Source organism: Triturus cristatus, chromosome 7 (assembly GCF_964204655.1).
Source record: "Triturus cristatus chromosome 7, aTriCri1.1, whole genome shotgun sequence".
In the NCBI taxonomy this organism is placed as follows: Eukaryota; Metazoa; Chordata; class Amphibia; order Caudata; family Salamandridae; genus Triturus; species Triturus cristatus.
Genome location: NC_140590.1, coordinates 300,099,375 through 300,125,055, shown reverse-complemented (window position 1 = coordinate 300,125,055; position 25,681 = coordinate 300,099,375). Strand labels below are relative to the sequence as shown.

At 49.9% G+C, this 25,681-nt stretch overlaps 1 long non-coding RNA gene across 2 annotated transcripts in view; it reads right to left on the bottom strand.

Moving 5' to 3' along the window:
- LOC146809494 (uncharacterized) overlaps nt 1–25,681 on the bottom strand; it is a 481,565-nt gene that overhangs the window by 42,279 nt on the left and 413,605 nt on the right. The window lies entirely within an intron of this gene.

Below are 25,681 nucleotides of genomic sequence, written 5' to 3'. Positions count from 1 at the left end.
CTACAGGAACGTCATTAGCGTCGATCCCGGCCCTCCTCCCTCAATCCTATCGTCAACCTAGGAGTGCATATAAAAATCTTGGGTTACTGAATAGAGTTATAGGGAGTTTGGCCCATAGCGTCTCTGCGAAACATCACCAAGCACCTTACAGGTAAGAGGTAGGAGACTTCAGGTAAGAGTGCTTGGTATACCTGACACTGCTTTGGAGTCCACGACCACCCCGTCTGACTTGGGCACTGCAGTGGTGAGCCAATCCACTCCATCTGACCTGCCCACTGGAGTTGTGCCGGCACCCACCCCATCTGACTTGTGCCCCACAATTGTGACAGCACCCACCACTTCAGTCAGCTCCACTGCAGATGCAAGTGTCTCGCCTGCATCTCCCACCTCTTCCCTGCCTCCTTCTGCTGCACCCTGATCCTGTCCCTGCAGTGCCTGGCCTGCCCCCATGTATGCCACTCCGAGGGGATGACCCCGGTCCTTAGCAGTGCAGGCAAGCAAGGTGTGACAGTTGTCACTGTAGTTCACTCCTTGGCATTTGGATATGGACTGGCCATTGGCCTTTTGTTTGCACAGACGTTTAGATTTTCATATACTGAATTTGTCACTCTAGTTCACTCTTTTGCATTTGGACATGGACTGGCCATTGGCCTTTTGTTAGGACAGACGTTTCACTTTTAATAAGCTGAATAAAGCTTTTTTCTTTATCCCTGTAAACTTGATTTAGCTGTACACTATGTTGATGTTGTTTTACATGCCCTTGCACCTGTAATGCTTGGTTTACAATGTTGAATACTGATGTGTTGATGTGAGGTACTCCCTGTGGTACATGAGATATGTATCCTATTCTGGTGTGTATCCATGTCATCCTTTGCAGCTACCTGGGTGTGTCAGGATTAGCTATTTGTGTACATCTCTCTGTGAGCATTTCATTGGCATGGTCACATCTGTGGCTTGCACCCCTGCACATATGATGTGCTTCCCATTGTCCAATTTGTCACTTCCACATACTTCTTGCTCATCAACACTGGACCTACAGGTGTGGGCATCATTGTAAGAGGATCAGCTGGGGCCTCTGTGCAACTTGCTAGACATATGTTTTGGGTATGTGCAGATGACGTAGGGGAGACTCACGTACAGAGGCTGCTGTGACCAGAGCCTTCATTGTGTGGTAACTGATGGCTGACTGACCAAGTGTTCTGCAGACATGAGTGGGACTTGCGGTGAATATGTTTGGCACAGCTGGGCTTCCACAGGAGTTGTGTCCCCTCAAGTAAGTGTGTTGTCCAGTGACATGGCCTGGGCCCGTGGTGTGTGTGGTATGAGCATGTGTTTGTGTCCACATCCCTGTTCATACACAGACAGTGTTCCCATGATATGTTTCTGTTGTTGATGCTTCCCACTACTTCTCCGATGTGCTACCAGATGTGTGGGTGCATGACACACTACTGTTAATTGGTGTATCATCATTAGGATTTGTTAGTTCTGAGTGGTGATGATGTTGTCAAAGATGGGACACAGTCAGGGTTCCTCAATGCACTTGTTTGTTCGCAATATGATGTAGTTGTCCCTAGGTGGTAGTTTTCAGTGATTGAGACATTTTTATTTGTGTGTGACTGCTCCCACTTGTCGGGTTCACGGCTGCGATGCTGGCAGGTGTCAGCATGTGTACCTTGTGTTTCTCCTTGGTATCTGCATTGTCCTGAGACTGTTGCAGGGATTCTGACGGTTACGTGAGCTTTGAGGTCATGGCCATGTACCGCATACTGTGCAGTATGTCTTTCATTCCCCAGGGTTGTAAACTGTCCCTGTGTGATGTGTCTCTACAACTTAGTTCCTCCCAACATTCCTGTGTTTGTCATGGGTGCATGTGCAATGTCACCTGTCCATGTGGGCTTCACAGATGCACATTGTTGCATTTTAGGGTGTGTGGTGTTGAGGGTGGACTGATGTAAATGTTTGCATGGATGGTCCCCTAGCTCCCGTTTGTCCATGGATGAGGGGCCATGCTGAATGATTTGTGTTTGTGTATGTGTGATGTACGTTTGTACGACATCTGCCTTTGTCATCACAGTGGAGGTGTCATGCATGCTTGTGTCACCCCAATGTCTGGTCCCTGGGGGTAGTGCTGTTGTGTGTCAGTCTCTTGCTGTGTTAGTTGGTGTTCATTCCAGCTTGTGTCACATGTGTCTGTTGTGCTCCCTCTCGTCTCCCAATGCCTGATTGCCCACTGAGGGTGTCCCAATGATGGTTTACTTTTGTATGGCACTGTGTCCGCATCTGTGTCACTGTGGTTCAGCCCTCATGTGTTGTGTAGTTGCCTGGGGATACTGTGACACACACACACGTGTTGTGTCCAATTTGCAGTGTGAGTTTGCCTGTTTGTGTTTGTGCATCTCCACCAGTGCATTGGTATTGCTGTTGTGGGCCTTTGTCTGGATGCTGTTTCTGTGATTTTGCATGCTGTCCCTGTGAGTCATTTCACATCATTGTGCACATTCATCCTGGTTGTTGGGTGCCATTGCTGGCATGGAATGTGAGTTTGTGAGCTGACACCTACAGTCTACACATGTTGTTTTGATTGGTGTGTCTATTTTCAAGATGTGTGCATTCTTTGGGATGGTCACTTCTGCTGTTGTGTCATTGTACGCTGTATGCATTGTCAGCCCCCATGTGTGGTGCTTGTCTGCACATGGCCAAGAGTGTGTTATGTTTTTACAGCACTGTTAGCCTCACCACATCTCTGTGTGTATGGGACACAACCACTAGTTTGCCCCAGAAGTGTTTGATGTGTTGGGAGCAGGGATCATACATGCTGTTTGTTATTTGCAGCTTTGACCATGATGACACTTACCTTTTGGTCACTGTGATGAGGGGGGTTTGGTCCCCATCACCACAATGCTCCACATCTGCTGCATTTTGTGAGCCCCCACTTAACTTCTGTTCTACACAGTGAGGGGGTGTTCTTTTTACATTGCCACAGTGCTATGGTGATGCTTGCCTTGTGTATGTCACACTCATATGTTGGTCACACATGTGCTGTTACTTACATTGTATGCTCGTACCCATAATCACTGTTGTGGGAATTTGTCACAGACTACACACTGCTGTCATGATGTTATGGGGGATGTATTTTGCGGACATACCTGATGTTGGAGTATGCTGGATGTGTTGTGCATCACCCATCCTATGGCTGGGGGTGGCAGGGGTGATGGGCAACAGGTCCCCTGTGAGTGGGGGTGGCAGGGGTGATGGGCAACAGGTCCCCTGTGAGTGGGGGTGGCAGGGGTGATGGGCAATATGAGCCCTATGGCTGGGGGTGGCAGGGGTGATGGGCAACATAAGCCCTATGGCTGGGGTTGGCAGGGGTGATGGGCAATATAAGCCCTATGGCTTGGGGTGGCAGGGGTGATGGGCAACAGGTCCCCTGTGAGTGGGGGTGGCAGGGGTGATGGGCTATATAAGCCCTATGGGTGGGGGTGGCAGGGGTGATGGGCAACAGGTCCCCTGTGAGTGGGGGTGGCAGGGGTGATGGGCAACAGGTCCCATGTGAGTGGCAGTGGCAGGGGTGATGGGCAACATGTCCCCTGTGAGTGGGGGTGGCAGGGGTGATGGGCAATATTAGCCCTATGGCTGTGGGTGGCAGTGGTGATGGGCAACAGGTCCCCTGTGAGTGGGGGTGGCAGGGGTGATGGGCAACATCAGCCCTATGGCTGTGGGTGGCAGGGGTGATGGGCAACAGGTCCCCTTTGAGTGGGGGTGGCAGGGGTGATGGGCATCAGGTCGCCTGTGAGTGGGGGTGGCAGGGGTGATGGGCAATATAATCCCTATGGCTGGGGGTGGCAGGGGTGATGGGAAACAGGTCCCCTGTGAGTGGGGGTGGCAGGGCTGATGGGCAACAGGTCCCCTGTGAGTGGAGGTGGCAGGGCTGATGGGCAACAGGTCCCCTGTGAGTGGGGATGGCAGGGGTGATGGGCTATATAAGCCCTATGGCTGGGGGTGGCAGGGGTGATGGGCAACATCAGCCCTATGGCTGGGGGTGGCAGGGGTGATGGGCAACATGTCCCCTGTGAGTGGGGGTGGCAGGGGTGATGGGCAATATAAGCCCTATGGCTGGGGTGGCAGGGGTGATGGGCAACAGGTCCCCTGTGAGTGGGGGTGGCAGGGGTGATGGGCAATATGAGCCCTATGGCTGGGGGTGGCAGGGGTGATGGGCAACATAAGCCCTATGGCTGGGAGTGGCAGGGGTGATGGGCAATATAAGCCCTATGGCTGGGGGTGGCAGGGGTGATGGGCAACATGTCCCCTGTGAGTGGGGGTGGCAGGGGTGATGGGCAATATTAGCCGTATGGCTGTGGGTGGCAGTGGTGATGGGCAACAGGTCCCCTGTGAGTGGGGGTGGCAGGGGTGATGGGCAACATCAGCCCTATGGCTGTGGGTGGCAGGGGTGATGGGCAACAGGTCCCCTGTGAGTGGGGGTGGCAGGGGTGATGGGCATCAGGTCGCCTGTGAGTGGGGGTGGCAGGGGTGATGGGCTACAGGTCCCCTGTGAATGGGGGTGGCAGGGGTGATGGGCAACAGGTCCCCTGTGAGTGGGGGTGGCAGGGGTGATGGGAAACAGGTCCCCTGTGAGTGGGGGTGGCAGGACTGATGGGCAACAGGTCCCGTGTGAGTGGAGGTGGCAGGGCTGATGGGCAACAGGTCCCCTGTGAGTGGGGATGGCAGGGGTGATGGGCTATATAAGCCCTATGGCTGGGGGTGGCAGGGGTGATGGGCAACATCAGCCCTATGGCTGGGGGTGGCAGGGGTGATGGGCAACATCAGCCCTATGGCTGGGGGTGGCAGGGGTGATGGGCAACATGTCCCCTGTTAGTGGGGGTGGCAGGGGTGATGGGCAATATAAGCCCTATGGCTGGGGTGGCAGGGGTGATGGGCAACAGGTCCCCTGTGAGTGGGGGTGGCAGGGGTGATGGGCAATATAGGCCCTATGGCTGGGGGTGGCTGGGGTGATGGGCAACAGGTCCCCTGTGAGTGGGGTTGGCAGGGGTGATGGGCGACAGGTCCCCTGTGAGTGGGGGTGGCAGTAGTGATGGGCAACAGATCCACTATGGGTGGGGGTGTTTGTGGTGCTGGCCATGCAACCCCTATGGTGGGCTGTTAGTGGCCAGGATGTGGATCCCCTGTGTGTGTGTGCCAGTTTGCGTGTACGTGTCGTTTGTTTGTTTTGTAGGTGTCTGACTTACCGCCTGCGCCGTCCTCGTCGGTCCCTGATCCGGTCATAGATGTAGAGTACTGGTATGACCTGCGCGATGGGATTCATGATGTGTTCGTGTCGTACACGCTGCTTGTTGCTCCGTCTCGTACCCGCTGCAAGCTGGTCCGTCTCGTAGCCGTGTATTGATTTGTGGCGCGAATCGTAGCCGATATGCTTATTTTCCGGATGCTAGGACGTCCCGTGCGTGACAACCCGTCCGGCGCGTAGGAAGTACGCATCATACTTGTCATGCCGAAAACTGCTATGGATACTGCTTCCGGGCGACTCGGTTCATCTTTAGGAGTTACGGCTCGGACGGAGAATGGGGCTTGATTCCCAGCCTACGTGTCGGTCGTGTTTTTGGCAGTTATGCGCATCGTACTTCCTCTACAGGACGGACCGGCTCCGGGTACGTGTCGGTCGCACGGTAAGGCTACGGACAGCTGTCCGACCGCCCATCGGAATCGGCCCCAATGTTTTTAATCTTGAATTTAGCCTCTACCGCATAAAATCTTTGAGGAAGAAACAACTAGGTATTAAAATTTGGCAGCCTATGCTACAATATATGGAGATGAAATTTAGCTGCTTTTGATTATCACTGTTTTTCCTCTTATTTTGTTTTAATGTGATCTATGCTTTGGTGTTATTACATGCAATTGTGTAATATTCCTACATCTATGATTTAATTGACTGATTTATAAATGCTATTTGCTATGAATTGAACAATAAAGAAATTCCACACAAAAAAAACATATAACCTATTTAGAAAAAAATAAAACGATATATGTCAAGTCAAGTCAAATCAACTTTATTGCGGTTAGATTTACCATAAAAGCACATGCAGAAAAAAAACAATACATTTCACAAGTCAATTAATACATTTCGATACATAAATCTCATATTCCTAGATGATTATTAGACATTTTGTTTTAAAATAATTTAAATAAGTTAAAAAATACTAAAATTAATAAGAAACAGATCATTAAAGATATAAAAAGGTAGGTCTAAGGACTTGATGGTCGTAGGCTTATTATTAAAGTGCTACAGTGTCGTTTATCAACTTCCTTCGTGTTATCCACATAGAGTGTAAATATTTAGCTACTGTAAAGGCGATCAGTGCGTCAGTATCTGTTTTCAAGACCCTAAAAAAAGCCAAATATTGCCTTATGCCCAAGTTCTTACATAGCTGAATTATCCATTTCTTCCTTCATAACGATATATGTGCATAATGATATTTTAGCAAACAACATTAATCACAACGATATTTTTGACAAACCACTCAATCGATATAATTAACATTGATATTTTAAACATCGATATTTCTTAATGTCGATATATAAAACTCGATAAATTCGATATTGTGTCCACTTACCAGTGATTTCTGGACGACTGGATGGCTAGGATGTGACAATAATCAACCTATATGGCCCTAACTCAGACCAAAGCACATTCCTAACCAACATGTCTGGCACACTGGGACTGAGACAGTTTAAATGTTTAATATGTCCTCGGAACAAGTAGGCAAAAACCCCTGCAGCACAAACCCTTTGGCTGCCAGTTTGCCGTACCACATTATGGATCAGGAGAGGGCACTGACTGCAGTTAAGGTAACATTTTTGCCCATGTGTTAATGCTGTTCAAACTTGTATTTATAGTTCATTAATTGAAAACCTTTATTATTAGGGTGAGCTCTCTAAGTAAATGTTGTAAGCTCCGACTGCAGTACTGACAGTGGTTCCAGTATAAAAATGTTTTCAAAGTTAAGCAATATGAGGCTATGTATAATGCTCCCAGAATGCTCTGTGATTTGATGCAAATATGTACAGAAGTTTGAAAGCAAGATTGATGATTCTTTGCTTTAAAAAAAAAAAACATTTTGCTAAACTACTTTAAAACTTCAGGTACCATTTCTTTGCAGCATCATTTAGTAACATGTGTTGATGCATGCTAGTATTTCCCCAAAATATTAATAATGGAAAATCATTGTAACCAGTTTCAATAAGATTATGGGAAACAAAAATAAACAAGCATTTGCAAAGCCAGTAGGTCTGACATTGGTGGTCAGCTTTATAGTTTTGTCAATGTGTGACTTGTTTTGGCATGGTTTATGTAAAATCTTATTGGTGTGGGATCTGCCGGGCACTTGCCATTATAACAAACATTGGCAAAACCAGAAATAGTTTTTTGGTCTCAAAAAGCACACACTGCCACAGTACTTACTGGCACTGAACAAAACTACTTTCTGTGCCGATAAGCTCCTTGTGGAAGAGCAGAATGCTGTCATCACAGTGAAGCCAGCCGATAAAGGGGGAGAGAGACACAGAATTAAAAAAAAACACAAAAGGTCATGGTCAACAGTAGACCAAATTAGGAGCCTAGCTACTAAAGAAAGTCTCAAAAGTGCACCCATGGTATATGTCCTTGCATTAAGTGCAACTATACAGCTTTTGTGAATTCCCAAGAATTTACAGAAGTAGGACAAGAAATATTACTCCTAGAAAATATTTGTGAACTGCATTTTAGCATGAGCAAATATGCATGTGTGATTTGCTCATGCGAAAACCTGAGTGTTTTCAAGTTCACTTTCCCTCCAACCTGTTTTTTCCCAACTCTGGAAAAAAAGTTTCCATCTGCCATTGTCAGGAGTAAATTTCCAACGTTTCTCAGTATGGGAAAAGATTAGAGAAGCGTTATTGAAAACCCTTAAAACATGCAAGTTAACGGGTTTGCACAGACTCAAAAGGGCATTCTAACCCTGGAACTATTGCTTACCACGACCTACAGCCCCAGAATTTTGATCTGCGGAAACGTTGCAACATAAGGGGATTGCAAGTATTCAAACACTACTATGGTATGAGCCCTGGTATAATCAGAGAGGCTATATCAGAGCTCTTATATAATGAGATTGGTGCCATAAGTTGTTGCTGCACTACATGGCACCGAAGGGGCAAGTGGATTTTGTTATAGGACAAGTAGGTTTATGAAGCAACCTGCCCCATGGACAACTAGATAATTTATTAAATTCCAAACCCCTGCTGATGGGGGTTGGTTAATTCATGGAGGCGCAAATACCCGACGACTAGAGACTATTTCCATTTTTCACATGTACATGATCTACATGTCTGACTAGACACCTTCCTGTGTTCCACTGATATAGGGGTGGAATATTTGACGCGAATGATGTCAGATCATAACCCGATCTGATGCAACTAAGATGGGGATTGGGCCAATAACCCATTCCTACTTGGAGACCAGATTATTCACTACTTCTCTGTAAACACAGACACGACCTTGTCCAGACTTACGGAATGGGACGCCTTTAAAGCATTGATCCGGATAAGATATATATCGACCTCCATTGGGGTATATCGCACGCTGGTGATCAATGTGAAGAAAGCGGACTGAGCATTACGTGAGCAAGAGAAGAAAGGCTTGAACTTCAGGAGAATTGACAGGATCTCCTGGATGCAAAAGAGAATGAAGCAGTGCAGGAGGAGCGACTGCGCTGTTTTGATTATAAAAGATATATGGAGCGAACCCATGCGGAAAGGGATAGAACGGGATCCCTGTCGGCCTGGCTGGCCAACCCGACCCGTAGGGGTACCTCTATTGTGGAAATAGCTGATCAGAATGTGCACCATTTATATAGACAGGAAGAAATAAATGCCATGTTCATGGAGTATTATAAGTCTCTTTACAAAAGCAGGGCGTGACTGGAGGAGACGGCGCTGACAGACTTTTTTGCTCCGCTAAACACCTCCCACGTTGACAGTAGAATATGCTGAATTCTAGGGACAGACATTACTGAGCCGAAAGTACAGAGTGCTATTAAAGACCTAACCAGAGGCAAAACCCCGGGTCAGATGGACTTCCTGCCGAATTCTACGCTGCTTACATGGAGAAGTTAGCCCAAAAACTTGTAGAGGTGTAAGAAGCGGCAAGAGAGGAGAGAGTGCTCCAGAGTATTACAAGAGAAGCACTCGTAATACCACTGCTTAAACAGGCTAAATCACCCATTGATTGTGTAGCCTATAGACCATTATCAATGCTCAATTTGGATTTTAAAATGTTAAGCAAAATCCTAGCAACAGCACTTCTCTCATTCATGACTACACTAGTCCACCCGGACCAGGCGGGGTTTATCCCGGGCAGAAACACAGCTCTCATAATGAGGCGATTGCTGTGTATACTGGAGGCAAGTGACCAGGAAAACGGAGCTGGAGCGGTTTTTGCCATTGATATAGAGAAGGCTTTTCATAGCCTGGAGTGGGGATAATTATATGGAGTTTTGGAGCACATGCAACTGGGGCACAACTTCTTACACTGGGTATAGCTGCTATATACGGGACCCCTGGCAAGAGTGCGAACGGGCATGTGATTTTTGGGCAGAGGGGAACACGCCAGGGGTGCCTTCTCTCCCCACTGCTGTTCACACTAGCAATAGAACTATTCGCTTGTCTTGCTCGGCTGGGTAGAAAATACCAGGGACTCCAGATAGGAGGGCATACACATCATATTTCACTATATGCAGATGACCTACTCCTATTCTTGAGAGATTTGGGAGGGGAATTGCGAGGAGCTCGGGAAATGATGAGAGTTTTCTGTACTTTCGGGGCTCAAAGTAAATTCACAGAAGTCCAGACTTTTCCCACTAGTGCAGGACCACAAACCACTGGAGGGACTGGGAGAACTGGTGTAGGAGCCCCATTGCCTAAAATACCTGGGTGTTAAGATATATCACTCCAAATCCGACCTTCAAGAGAGGAATATAGGCAGGATGATACGATCCTTAAAAGACAGCATGGCATTCTGGAGTGCGCCCCCTCTATCTGTCGCCGGCAATTGGCACTTCTAAAAATGATAGCCCCCCGTGCCTATTATATCTGTTTACCACATTACCTATATGCATACCGAGAGCCCGATCCTCGGAATTAGACTCATATCTGGTGTTGTTTATCTGGGGATGGGCCGTCGCAGAGTGGCCCTGGTGACATTAAAACGACCAACAGAGAAAGGGGGACTGGCGGTTCCCGACTTTGAATCATACTACTTAGCGGGACAATTGCAATGGTTTACCCAATGGATAGTAAGGAGACTATCACCGGAGGGAGAGACGGGCCTTTCCTACCTGAACGAGATGTGCTCTAACGGACACTACTGAAGGTTAGGGGGCACCACAGGAGGGTGCAAGTCACCTGCAACTGGTGCGTCGATGCCTTCAAAAAACACAAGCTCGAGAGCCCTACTCACCAGACCTCCCAATGAGAGTGCTACAGGCGCTACCAGATGGGGGCTAGTGGAGAGGGCCGGAGGACTGGATGCAGGCAGGAGCAACTAAATTGGGAGATCTGTACGAAGAAGGCAAGCTCTGACCTTTTGAGGACTTTAGGGCAGACTGGGATATCCCCCAGGGCCAATTCTTGTTAAATGGAGCGGTAGCAACGGAAGTCAGGAGACACTGGGAGATGGGTATTGTAAAACCCGAAAGCCAAGCTACAAGTGGATATATAGGAACGGCAGGGGCAAGATTACAGCGGTAACGTGCCTATACAGAGCGTTTCGTAAGGACTCCCTCTAACCTCTGACTGTCCTGCGGAACAGATGGGAGAGGGATTTGGGCACTCCAATGGAAGATAGTGATTGGGTAAACACGCTGGATAGAACTTATAAGGTTTCGAGAAATGCTCGATTAAAACTAATTAATTTGTATATACTTTATCGGGCCTACCTCACCCTGGAGCGTATTAATAGATACTTCCACAGGGAGGATGTGAGCTGCCCAAGATATGGAGAAATCGGGGTGGACATGATGCACAGTTTTGGAATTGCCCAACTATACACATATATTGGCAGGAGGTCACATGGCTGGCGGTGGCAGTCCTTCCGCCATTGTAATCGACCCCTAAGTCTCTGACTTCTATTTTACAATGGCTGTAAAATCTTTGATGCGTTACTTAGGGTCTACAAATATGCAGCTGATCACTTTGGAAAAAGCTGGTGCACATATGTATGAATTAGCCTAACAATAGTCTCTTCATAGTATGGTCATGGTGGCATTAGCTGCTTTCCAGTATGGGTGAAAGTATAATTTGCAAGTACTCCACTGCATAGCCCCTATCTAATAGATATATGTCTAGCTGCAGATTCCTTACCTTTGAATTTTCCAGGCGTCAGGCTGGATCCAGAAACTTTTGCCGTGCAATCCCTTGCGTGCGCCGTCGGGTGGTTTAATTCGGCTCCGGGTGATGTTGCCGGCATAAGTAGTATCGGTTATAATGTCGCAATGCCTATATATAGGCGCCACCCAGGCGCGCGGACGTCAGTTCTTTTCTTTCCGCGCCAGTTAAGCGCCGATCCGGAAAGAGCTACCCCTCTGTCACTTTTTTACAGGTATTTTCTCGACTTTATCGAATTCGTAAAATTGCCATTCTTCGTGTGCGAGGGATGTTTTTGAGGCAGACAGGTTTCAAACCATGCAGTGCCCGTCACTACATGATGTTGGTTACCGACCCCCACCTCATTTGTCTTTGGTGTCTTGAGCATGACCACGACTCGAAGTTTGCGGTGAAGCTTGTTGTGGCCCGGCAGTCGACACCATCGAGTGAGACTCCGCGGAGGTGTCGGTCCCAAAAGAAGAAGATGAGGTCGCGGGATCACTCCCGGAGCTCTAAGTCCTCTTTGTCACACTCGAGGTCCTCGGGACACTCAGGGAAGAGGCATAAGAAGAAGTCCAAGCAGACTTAATCTTCACCTCAGCTGTCGTCTGTTGACGAGAGAGGTAAGAAGCACCAACGCTCTAGGCACGCTTCCACGGAGCCAGAACCTGAGTTGACTTTGTGCCTTCCTCCCTTTCTGGGAGCTGGAGCAAATCCCGCTCAGATAAAAGAGTTTTACGATACCATGCGCTGTGTAGTTGAGCGGGCAAACCCCGCTGATGAGCCCTTGGGCCCCATGGGGTCGGAGGAGGTCCCGTCTGGTTCGAAGCTGTCGGCTCTGGCCACAGTACCAGTGGGGCCTGATGGATCCGCATCTGGGTCGACACCGGTCGTGCCAACTCTACCTCCTCCGGCGTTGGACCCGAAGTCGGTGCCAGCCCCATCCTCATCCCCGACGACATGGAACCAGAACGACGTCTCTCTACGCTGATTCCGGCGCCGATTGAACCCAGGGGTTCTATGTTGTTGCCTGAGCCCTTCCTCTCAGAACTGACAGAGGCCAGATGCGGAGTTTCCCAAGGATCCTCCCTCAGCCCCACCCTGTTCAACGTCTACATGGCCCCCCTCGCAACCATCGTCAGAAACCATGGGCTATACATCATCTCCTAGGCTGATGACACCCAACTCATCCTCTCCCTCACCAAGGAACCAGACGCCACGAGGCACAACTTCCAAGAAGGGACGACAGCCGTCGTAACCCGGATAAAGTGCAGCTGCCTGAAACTCAACTCAGAGAAAACAGGGGTCATCATCCTCGGCTCATGGTGGCCCTCCACCCTCGGAAACCAACCCTCCTCAACAGACCATACATGTAAACTCGGTATCAGACTGGACTCATCACTCACTATGAATCGCCAGATCAATGCCATCTCCTCCGCATGCTTCAACACCCTCCGCATGCTATGCAAAACATTTGAATGGATACCTCAACTCCAGGAAAATGGTCACCAGTAGACTTGACTACGGCAACGCCCTCTATGTTGGAATCAACAAAAAACTCCTCCGCAAACTTCAGACTGTCCAGGACGCTGCGGCCAGACTAATCCTCGATATCCCACAGCGCAACCACATCACCCAAGATCTCTGCGACCTCCACTGGATCCCCATCAAAATAAGAAGACCTTTCAAGCTGCTCACACATGCGTACAAGGCCCTCTACAACACATAGGGCCACAATACCACAACAACCTCCTTGCCTTCCATACCACCAAGAGAAACCTCCACTCGGCCAACCTCGCCCTAGCCACCGTCCCACGCTTCTACAGGAACAGAGCAGGTAGAAGGTCTTTCTCCTACCTCACAGCCAAGAACTGGAATGATCTCCCCCTTCACCTCAGGTAAAGCCCGACACTGCACCGATTCAGGAAAGCCCTCAAGACCTGGTTCTTCGATTGACCCCAAGGGAGCTGCTTTCATCCTCCAGCCTGGTATTGCAGTCGGGGAATACCGTATGCTTATTGGGCTGTTTCTCCCACTCATTTTTGGGAGATGGTTGCGCAAGTGCTGCCACAAGTCCCAGAGGAGGCCCGGGCTGTGCTCTCCCAAGCAGTCAAGGATGGGAGAGATGCAGCAAAATTCGCCATACGGTGAGGCCCAGATACGACAGATTCGCTGGTCAGATCGATATCAATGACAGTGGCCTGAAGGTTCCACGCCTGGCTTAGGATAACAGGCTTCTCTGTTGATGTCCAGGCCAAATCTGAAGGACATGTACTTTGATGGAATCCGTCTTTTTGGGGAAAATGCAGATTTGACCCTGGTCAGGTCCACGGACTCTCGAGCTACGATCAGATCCTTGGGCTTCTCCTCTACTCCTTGTAGCCATTCTTCCTTTCACCCCTTCGTGGCAACAGAAAGGGTTTTCAGCTGTGTCAGCCCTAACCCAGCCACCATTTTGCACAAACTGCCCAAGCCATGGGAGGACATAGATGCGGTGCATTCTGATCCAAGAATGGATTCCAGAAGTCTTCGTCCACCATCACCATCACCCGGCAAACGCAGCCTCCAAGCACTCCTAGTCTGAGTCTGCAGGAGAATTCGTACCACATCCCCAGCACTTTCAGTTTACCATGCTCCCCTTTGGCCTTACCAGTGCACCTCGGGTGTTCGTCAAGGTGATGGCGTTGGCCGCAGCTCATCGGCACAGGTTAGCGCTGTCAGTCTTCCCCTGCCTCGATGACTGGCTGTCGAAGGCATCCTCGCCCCAGGCAGTTGTCTCTCACCTTTACACTATGGCAGACCTCCTGCATTCGCTGTGGTTCTCTATAAATGAGCCGAAGTCACACCTGACCTTTCATTGGAGCAGTTCTGGATACACTGAAGTTTAGGGCCTATCCTCGTAAGCAGCGAGTTCAGGATATTCAGGTTATGATTCAGACATTTCAGCCTCTATCCTGGATTTCGGTGGGATTGACTGAGGCTGTTGGGCCTCATGACCTCCTGCATCCTGTTGCATGCCACGTGGCGTATGCAGGCTCTGCTGTGGGACCTGAAGTTCCAGTGGGCACAGCATCGAGGAAATCTCACCGACATGGTCCAGATCCCGGAAGGAACTGCGAGAGATCTGCAGTGTTGGTTGCTGAACCGCAAATAGGTCAATGGCAGATCAGGAAGAAGGTCAGGAGTGACTGGGCCCAAATCATCCTTGTGGCTTCAGACTGGGCGAGGAGAGTCTGGTATCCAGAGCTTCTGAGAATGAGCGTCGATCCTCCAATCAGGCTGTCCCTTCAGGAGGATCTTCTGTCGCAGCAGCAGGGGAGGGTTCTCCACCCGAATCTGTCAACTCTGCACTCCATGCATTGAGCAGGCCACGTTTGCCAGAGCAGAGCGCAGAGGAGCAGAGCGGTGGGCGAGCAGGCTGAGAGCTCAGAGGAGCTGCTGCAAGCCGAGTGCTGCAAAAAACGCCGCCACAGTCGCTGGAGGGGTCACCGGGAAACCACCGCCGGGAAACCGCAGGTGGTGAGCCGGGGCTGGGGCTCCCGACCTGGTCCCCTACCTGGCAACCTGGCCTTCCTGAGGCCATCGGACTCTCGGTGTGCTGCCCGGCGCGGGGTTAGTTTAACGCGCCCGCTGGCTGGCTGCTGCCGAGGTAGGAACCGCAAAAGTTTGTATAACACGGTATAAAGCGGCAGGGATCACTGCAAGGCACCAGACGAGGGTCATCGAACGCGGCAGGAGCCAGCGCAAGTTGTTTAAATGCGGCAGGAGCCGCAGAGAACCCGGCGTAAACTGCCAAACGCGCCGGAAGTAAACCACCTGGGGAAAAGTAGATAAACGCGGCAGGAGCCACAGGAGCCGTAGACTCTTGAAAAGTCTACTAGCAAAGCACCCGGGGGAGCGTTGTTAAACACGGCAGGAGCCGCAGATTATCTGCAAAGCACCGGGGGCAAAGTTGTTAAACACGGCAGGAACTGCAGATATCGTGCTAAGCACCCGGCCACTGTGGAGCCAGTTTTAGATCTGTGTGTGACCCCAATGAGCCGTGGCACAGTGAGGGCGCAGGGGCAAGGAGGGAAAGCTGCTCTCAGCTAACCTGCTAATTGCCGAGTTTTGCAGAGCCCTGTCGATCCTCACCGCCTCTTCCACTGCTGACCCAGGGTTGGAACCCCCCTGGAAAATCCCTCAACAGCCACATCACAGCCCAACAGCCGTGACACCAAGCTGTCTAACCCGGACTTGACCTGACACAAAGTGCTTGGAAGAACAGCCCATTACTTACAAGAAGGGAGGTAGGTGCCATCAAGCGTGGCTGCCATCAGCGCCATTAGCACCATTAGCGTGCGTCGGCCGGTAAGTGAGTGCCGACTAGGTACCAAAACCAACAAAGGACACTGTTCCTGAATGCAGGGTGCAAACAGTCACCCATGCATAAGGGTGCAAATAGTCACCCGTATATTTAAAGAAAAAATGAGAGAAGAATAAAAATAAAAAGAGTATCCTAGGTGAAAGGGACCCACCACTGGAGTGAAAGAACACATTTTGTCCTCTGTTACCCTTACACACCCCAAGGGGTGTCATGCTTCATCATTGGGCGTTTGCTCCTCGTAGGGCCGGCGCTGCAATTCCCTAAGGGTCCCCCGAAGGGTCTCTTTATCGGAGATCTTTTTAGGACAGCCGGATGGTGCATGCGGGTGTGTGGGGAAGGGGTCCAATGAGGGTGAAAAAGTGCGTGCCAAGTGATGATTGAGTTAAAAAAGGGTAAACATGCAGCGGATGTCATATTTGTATACCCTTAGCAAACTACAACTGCTAAATAAAATCTTGTCCCTGTGGCACACTATCCCCAGGTATCAAGAAGGTCATAGGTCTACATGTTTCGCGCCTGCGTTGCCTTAAGGGTCATCGGCGCTTCATCAGGACCAAAGATATAAAATTAAAGTGCACGTGAAATAATCATTTAAAAACCCTCTAAATCAATCAAGGCGGGCAGTGAACCTATATACCTATAATCTGGCTACAGCTGCATGGTGTATACCGCTCCTGATCAACACCTCGCATTGCTGAGGGGTATCTCCTCTGACGAGAGCACTGGACACCCGCACATTACCGGGCAAGAAAACAGTTATCCCCGGGGTGCTGCCTCCTTTACACCCACCCCGTCCATGTGTCAGCCAGTCGTGAGCTCAAGAAGGGGAGTAGGTGCCAGCAAGCGCGGCTGCCATCAGCGCCATTAGCACCTTTAGTGGGCGGCAGCCAGTAAGTGAGTGCCGACTAGGTACACCTCGCGGTTTTGCCTCGTGAGCCCCGCTTGCCTTGTTTTATCCTAACTCTTGGGAGGCTGAGAGAGGAAGAGCTTAGTTTCCTGCGACAGTTGCCCGTTCTCCTTGGCCTACTCCTATACCTTTTGCAGAGGGGGCAGCAAAAGACAGAACCCCCTCTGCCCCACCCCTTTGGAGCGCCCCATGGACTGATACTGAGGTTGAGTCTGGAAAAAGCAGCGAGGGTACTGGTGGAGTGGGTGAGTGGAGGAGGAAGGAGGAAGCCCAAACCTATTTATTAACCAGATACTCCCCCTTTGCATTAACCACCTTGCCACCCGGACCGTCATGAGGTCTAGTAGGGTAAGAAGGCCCATAATAAGGCCGTCACCCAAACGGAAAAGAAGGGAAACTGCACTAGAAGATCACGGGAATATGACAGCCTTAGCAAATGACATAACTGGAGAAATCAAAATCAAGGACAAGGAAAGTACCAGCAAAAGCAACAGCAAACCCATCAACATCTGTTTAACCGCTGAGCAAAAAGCTAGCAAAGATAGCAGCTCACAAGCCACAAAAGACCTAAAAAATGCAAACCAGCCAAATACATCATCTAAAAGGGACAAAAGAGGCAGAATAGAAGAACTTATAAACGTAGAAGGACAACCTTCAAGGAAGATCCTAAGTTCCTACCAGCCAAAAATCTATACGAAATTCACCTTTTTAAAAGATCCAGGCAAAGCAATTTACTCAAACAACGAGACCATCGAGGGCCTACAAACTCCACTGCAACCTGGGGGAACAGAACACTCCTTGTCCCAAACAACAGGAAAGACAATGAGTATAACCGCAGAAATACATATGGATAAAAGCCATACGGAGAACACCACAAATCGCTTGAGAAGTACATCGGGAGACGGAGTTCAAGGAGTTAAAACTGCTGAAGCGATCGTGGGGGTCAGCAGCCCAAAAAGCAAATTGGTAAAAAGCTTAGAGGAACAGGACAACTCCTAGGGGGCCCAAAAATGGGAGCAAGAGGGTCACAGATCTAGTAAAAAACCTAGAACATCAGGAATCCAACGACTGGAGGGATCAATTAACTTCCCTTCCCCACCAGCATTTACTGAATGAACAAGATGGAGGGATTACAACACCTCAGCCAAAAAATAGTTCACCATTCAAAACAAAGATTGAAGAGGCAGATACTGAGATAGCTGAGAAACAGCAGGGGGAAAATGATCAAGCTAAATTCTCCACACACTCGATACAAGATGACTCATACACTCCGAAAAACGATACTCTGATAGCCGAGAAACAGCAGGGGGGGAACAGATCAAGTTACATTTTCCACACACTTGATACAAGATGACTCGTACACTCCAGGCAACGATATGACCTTCCTGGCATCACAAGAATAGGAGCACTGCTACAAACAGCTCCACAGAAGAACTGATCAACCTGCACAGTGAAGGGAGCATGGGTCCCTCAGGCACCTTTTGGGCAACTCTACTAAATACTATCCAGCTATCCGCAACAGCACTGCAGTATCAATCTGACAAACTAGACATGCAGCTAACTAGCAGAATTCACTTCTGGGATAGAAAGGAAACTCACGGACCTTAACGGCCTCATAAAAAGGGGACAAGAAGCAGCAAAACTTTCTCTAATAGTAAGAACAGACTGCATTTGTACTCAAATAATTGACAAGCTATCAACACTACTGACAATGCTAGGGAACCTCCTTGCTGACCTAAAATCAAACACAACGTTGCATCTTATAACGGAGACTAAATCTGGAAGAATAGCTCTAAGCGATAAACCAATAGGTGCTGGTAACATGCAGCCCACATCTATCAAAGATGGGAACTCATCTCCTAATCTCAAACATACTTCAGAAGACTCCATTTTAAACAACTCAACCAACTAAAGTGTTGTCGCAGAGACATCTATGAATGTGCGAGCCCGCCGTAAACAAAAAAGGAAGGGCAGGAACAGGAAAACTATATGAGCAACCCATATCGATGAGAACCAACCAGAGGTAGCCCTGGGGAAAAAAGAGCAAACAAGGAAAACCTTGAAGAATATCCAAGACAAGGAGACACCACCCTTAGATATTAGACCAAAAGTTACAAGGAACTTAAAAACATTGGAAATTCAAACGTCGACAGAGTCCAAGGACACAACACGAGAACTAACAGAGCTGAAGGATCGCAGTCCAGAAATTAGTAAGCAGCAATTTAAAATAATCAAACTGGAAAGTGGCAAACGGAGCAGAGGAAGGAGAATGGCAGAAAATTTCCCAATGGAAACCAGACAAAGCGGAACGCAGGCCATTAAACAGACCTCAGATGAGCAACGGAATCGTCACAGAAGCTATAAATAATAATAACCAACCCCCAAATAGTGTAAAACACCGCAAGGTAATCACGTCTCAGGAAAATCAGCAGATGGAAAACACACATAGCAGGAACAAGCTGGCTGATGAGCAGGCGAAAGAGGATGCTCATGGAGCCAGCACAGAATTCCCCAAAGCCAAAAACAATAATCTGCTCCCACACGGGGTCAAACAATGCGAGGAAACCACACATCAGCAAACTTCGATCACCGCATCAAAAGAGACAGACATCATTGTATTCATCCCAGAATATAAATCGAGAGGAAGAGTGGACACCCTAAATAGGGGTAACATATTAAGACTTGTCCACTTGATCAAAGAACTGAAACACATTAATACATCAGACCTGCTTGCAATTGAATTTCAATTCTCATTAGACCAACAAGGACCTGAAGTGAGAAAAACAACATGGAAAACAAATAATTTAGCAGATCAAATCTTGGAGGAAACGAATAGATTCTCTCAATGGGGTATAAAGCTAGAACAAGGAAAAGACTAACTTACCCCACTCCCCTCCTAGAAGAAAGTAGTAAAGATCGTCTACAAACAGTCAAAACTATTTTAAAAGGAGCACTTAGTCACTCTCCAGGGTCCAACAGCAGTCTCACACATACAAAAAACTTAACAACGCAGCAACCTGTTTGTAGCTAGGCAAACATACGGCGAACAATACAAAGGGGGGACAAAGTGGGGCACCTGGCCAGATTTCAATAAAAGCTGACTCCACAAATATCAGAATATGCATCTGGAATATAAACGGTCTTACAAGCAAACTGGAAGATCCAGAAACATTAAACTACTTACAATCATTTGATCTCATATTCCTCCAAGAAACCTGGGAAGAAACGGAGATAGCCTTACAAGGATATATGACACAAATCCGCCCAGCTACCAGAGGCTCAACATTTGGTCTTTGCTCAGGTGGCCTGATGACATTTGCCTCAATATTAACGACAGGAACAATGGAAGAGATCAAGGTAAAAATTGCTCCCCCAAGTGCCATCCAGGCAACAGTCATAACAATCAATCACTACTCATAATCAACGCATATATACACCCAAAGCACAGACTTAAAGGGGCAAAAGAACTGACTAATGGAAGAAAGAGAAGTGGAGAACCTAATTCTGGCGGGTGACTTCAATCTTTACCTCTTTGGAACAACATCAGAAGACGAAATAGCCTAGGAATTTAACATAGCATGGGGAATACCAAACCAAGTGCCTGCACTCCCAAATAAACAAACAAGATGCTCTATTCAACTACTGAAAGATCTGGAGCAGCTAAATCTGAGGGTATTGAATGGCCGATTTAAAGAGGATACCCCGCCAGCATTAACACATTTCTCTTCAACCACTTCTTCTTACCTGAACTTTACCCTGGTAACTCTTCCATTGATTGACATCATAGGCTCGTTCAGAATGGGTGAAAATGGTCAAAGCGACCATCTACCACAAGAAGCGACACTGCGTGTAACTAGAGGGAATGACATGGAAGTAAGGAAAAGCGCTAGCTCAGAGTACACCTCGATTTTTAGACGGATAAGGTGCAAGTCCAACAAAATAGAAGAGCTGTCAACTAACGCAAAGACTATTATCCATCAAAAAAACAGCTTGACAACGAATCCACTAGAGGCATGGGAAGGATTTGTAAAGAATCTCGAAACAACATATGCTACAGAGCCAAATATTCTCAAAGGGAGCACCTTAGGCAACCTATTAAGCAACCTATTAAGAAAGGCAACCACACCTGAGATTAAAAATCTAAAACGAAAAATAAACCAAACTTTAAGGCAGCTCCGTACACGACCACACAACGAAGCCCTGCAGAAGGAGTTACGGAACTTAAAGGCATTTCTAAAAAGGAAGACCTGGGATCAGAAAAGGCAAATGAAAGAGGAACTCTGGGTGAAAATAATGCATGACTCGAAATTGAGGAACAGCGCTAGGTTCTGGAAGACAATCCACAGTCTTCAACGGCCAGGTCATAACGGAGTAAACTCGCACATATCAGAATCCGATTGGGCACGTTACTTATCTAATCATTTCAAAGATAAAAACTCAGAGGGCGACTCAGAGGAAAACCCCTAAAAAGTGAAGGCATCAACCAGGTTGAGCTCGAGGGCAAAGATGCAAACCAGAAGGAGAAAGGAACAAAGAACTTAAAATTTCCAACAAGCAGCAAGGGAAAAAACAGCGAAATAACAGCAGCTAGGATTAAGCTACAAATATCAAAAGGGAAATCGGAAGGTGCCCCCGGTCCAAATGGAATACCTCCAATAATGTACAAACATGACGCTGATTTTTGGAGCAACACAATGGTACCAGTCCTCAAGAGAATTAAGGAAACCGTGAAATGTCCATCGTCCTGGAAAGGATCGTTAATAAGCCCAATTTATAAGCAGGGCGAAAGGAGCAATCCTAGTAATTATCGACTTATCGCCATCAATCAATCAGGGGTTGGTAAAGCGCACTACTCACTCGTGAGGGTCTCAAGGCGCTGAGGGGTGGGGGGGGTAGGACAGCTCAGGTTAGTTGAAAAGCCAAGTCTTGAGTGCACTCCTGAAAGCCAGCAGGGTTGGTGTACGTCGTATTTCCAACGAGAGAGAGTTCCAGGCCGTGGCCGCGGTGTAGGAGAAGGCCCTGCCTCCGGATCTGCTACGGCGGATGCGGGGGACTTCTGCCAGGGCGAGGTCGGCCGAGCGAAGGCTCCTCACTGGTAAGTGGAAACTCAATCCTGTCGTTGGGGTACATGGGCCCAATGTTGTTGAGTGATTTGTAGGTGTGTGTGAGTAGTTTGTAAGTGACTCTCTTCTCGACGGGGAGCTAGTGGAGTCTGCGCAGGTGCGGGGTCATGTGCTCGTGGCGTGGTGTTCCTAAGATGAGCCTTGCGGCAGCGTTCTGAATGGTTTGGAGTTTGCATAGCAGGGATTTGTTGATTCCTGCGTAGAGGGTGTTTCCGTAGTCGAGCCTGCTGGTGATGAGGGCGTGGGTGACCGTTTTTCTGCAGTTGGGGGGGGATCCATTTGAAAGTCTTACGAAGGATCCGGAGGCAGTTGAAACTGGTGGAGGAGACGGCGTTGATTTGGCGATTCATGGAGAGGGAGGAGTCCAGGATTATGCCAAGGTTTCTTGCGTGGTCCGCAGGGGTGGGGGACGGACCGAGGGCTGATGGCCACCATGCGTTGCTCCAGGCGGAGGGGTGGGTGCCGAAGATGAGGACTTCGGTTTTGTCAGAGTTGAGTTTGAGGCAGCTGTCCTTCATCCACGATGCAACGTCCTTCATTCCATCCTGGAAACTGAGTCTAGTGTCTTCTGAGTTCCTGGTGAGGGAGAGGATGAGTTGAGTGTCGTCGGCGTAGGATATGATGTTAAGTCTGTGTTTCCTGATGATGTTGGCGAGGGGTGCCATGTAGATGTTGAAGAGGGTGGGGCTCAGCGAGGAACCCTGGGGGACTCCGCAGATGATGTCTGTTGGGTCAGAGAGATGGGGGGGGGGGCTCTGATTTTCTGAGTTCTTCCGGAGAGGAAGGAGCGGATCCATTTGAGGGTGTTTCCCTGGATCCTGGCGGTGTGGAGTCTGGTGGTTAGTGTGTGGTGTGAAACGGTGTGGAAAGCTGCTGAACGGTCCAGGAGGATGAGGGCTGTGGTGTGGCCCTGGTCTAGTAGCATGCGGATGTCGTCAGTGGCGGCGATCAAGGCCGTCTCGGTGCTGTGGTTGCTCCGGAAACCGGATGGGGACGGGTCCAGGATGCAATTTTCTTCGATGAACGTGGTCAGCTGGGTGTTGATTCTTTCTGAGACTTTGGCGGCAAAGGGCAGGAGGGAGATGGGTCGGAAGTTCTTTAGATCCGTTTGATCGGCCGAAGGCTTTTTCAGGAGGGGTTTTACTTCTGCACGTTTCTATTCCAGGGGGCAGGTGCCCGAGGCCAGGGAGGAGTTGATGGTGCGGGTTAGTTCTAGAGTGATGGCATCGGCGGCTCTGTGGAAGATGTGAGAAGGGCAGGGGTCCGTGGGGGCCCCGGAGTGAGTCTTCTTCATGGTGGCGGCGATGAGGTCGACGGAGGCGGCGGACCAAGTGGTGATGGTCGGGATGGTGGAGGTAGTGGCGGTGAGGGAGAGGGCATTCGTTGGTTCGTTGAAATTGTGGTAGAGGGTCATGATCTTCTGGTGGAAGAATGTGCTCAGCTTGTTGCAGAGGTCTAGGGAGGGTGTGATGTCCGTTTCTTCGCAGGGGGGTTTGGTGAAACGTTTAATGATGTTGAAAAGCTCGCTGCTGTTGGCGGTGTTGGCGTTTATCTTTTTGTTGATGAAAGTTCTTTTGGTGTCCTTTATCAGTTGGTGGTAGACTCTCATGGCGCTTCTGTGGTCGTAGAGTGATGATGGGGTCTTCTGGTTTCTCCAGATCTTCTCGAGTCGTCTGCAGGTGCGTCTGGCCTCAAGGAGCTCGGTAGTGAACCAGGCTGCTTTAGGGGGGCGTCTGGTGGTGGCGTGCCCTGGGGGGGAAAGTTTGTCTGCGCATCTGATAATCCAGCTGTGGAGTTCCATGGCGGCGTGTTCTGTGTCGGTGGTGGCTGCGGGGGGGTCTTGAAGGAGGGTGGAGTTGAGAAGGTCAGCGGTGATCTTGTTCCAGTTGCGTCGTGGGGGGCGAGGGTCTTGTTTGGGAGCGGCGCTAGACGTAAAAGTGAAATGGACGCAACGGTGGTCCGTCCAGAGGAGCTCCGAGGTGTGGGTGACCCGGATGTTGGACCCGGCAGCGAAGATGGGGTCCAGAGTGTGCCCTGCCTTGTGGGTGGGGGCGACTACCAGTTGCTTGAGTCCCAGGATGGAGAGGTTCTCTAGAAGCGTGATGGAGTCTGGGTCCTGGGTGTTCTCGAGGTGAAAATTCAGATCGCCTAGCAGAATGTAGTCCGTTGAGGCGATGGCGTGGGCGGAGGCTAGTTCCGTGATGGCGGCAGTGGGCAGCACGCGTGGCCCCTTAGGTCTGTAGATGAGTGTGCCTCAGAGCGTAGTCCTGGGGTTGGTGTGGATTTGGAAATGAAGGTGTTCCACGTTGGCAATAGAGACGTTGGTGTTAGGTGTGGAGAGTTTGAGGGAGGTTTTGTGAGCGATGGCAATGCCACCTCCAGGGCAGTTCGGGCGGTCCAGTCTCTTGAGTTTGTAGCCGTCCGGTATTGCCGTTGCGATGTCCGGGCCGGAGCTTGCGTTAGTCCAGGTATCGGTGAGAAAGACGACATCGGGTATGAGCGTGTTGAGTAGGTCCCATATCTCAATGGCGTGCCGGTGGAGGGATCTGATGTTGAGGAGGATGCAGTGGATGGTGTTTTCGGGGGGGGGGCAGCCTGAGGAGTGGAGTTCGTGGCTGTGGTAGGGGTGGTAACGGAGAAGGTGGAGTGGCAGTGAGCGCATGAGAAAGCTCCTTTGGTGTAGTGAGGTGCAGCTTGTATGCAGGGTTCTTTGCGGCTGGGTTTGAGAGCGAGGAGGGCGGCGGCGGTGTAGTGGCAGGGGTCTGGAGGACCAGGGGTCCAGCCGCTGGGTGCGGTCCAGGCGCGAAGGGGCACAGACAGGCTTGCCTTAGGCGCGTCTTCAGCGCGCCAGCGGCGCGCCCGCTGCGCGCATCCACTGCGCGACCGCGCAGTGGTCGCCGTGATAAAGGGGAGGTGGGCGGGCACAGGGAAGACGCGGGCGGGAGTATGGACGGGGCGGGGCTTGCTGTCCGGCAAGGCGCTACGGCGCTTTAAAGAAAAGCGGGCCAACCTGTGAGGAAAAAGTCAAGGTACACAAAAACACAAGAACACAACCAGTATACACTAACTCACAGCGCAGATGCCAGGAGCACGAGAGTGTGAGATTACGACCTGAATCTGTCTGCAGAGTCGAGCGCGAGGCTCGAACTCTGCTACTGCGGCTTGGAGGAAGCGAGTCAGATCAGGCGGAGCTGCCGGGGCACGTGCTGCCTGGCTGAGGTCAGGTCAGCACATGCGCTCCCCCGCAGTGATAAAGGGGAGGTGGGCGGGCTCAGGGAAGACGCGGGCGGGAGTATGGAGGGGGGCGGGGCTTGCTGTCCGGCAAGGCGCTACGGCGCTTTAAAGAAAAGCGGGCCAACCTGTGAGGAAAAAGGCAAGGTACACAAGAAAACAACCAGTATACACTAACTCACAGCGCAGATGCCAGGAGCATGAGAGTGTGAGATTACGACCTGAATCTGTCTGCAGAGTCGAGCGCGAGGCTCGAACTCTGCTGCTACGGCTTGGAGCAGGCGAGTCAGATCAGGCGGAGCTGCCGGGGAACGTGCTGCCTGGCCAAGGTCAGGTCAGAACATGCGCTCCCCCGCAGCGGTCGCCATGATAAAGGGGAGGTGGGCGGGCTCAGGGAAGACGCGGGCAGGAGTATGGACGGGGGCCGGGCTTGCTGTCCGGCAAGGCGCTACGGCGCTTTAAAGAAAAGCGGGCCAACCTGTGAGGAAAAAGGCAAGGTACACAAAAACACAAGAACACAACCAGTATACACTAACTCACAGCGCAGGTGCCAGGAGCCCGAGAGTGTGAGATTACGACCTGAATCTGTCTGCAGAGTCGAGCGCAAGGCTCGAACTCTGCTGCTGCGGCTTGGAGGAGGCGAGT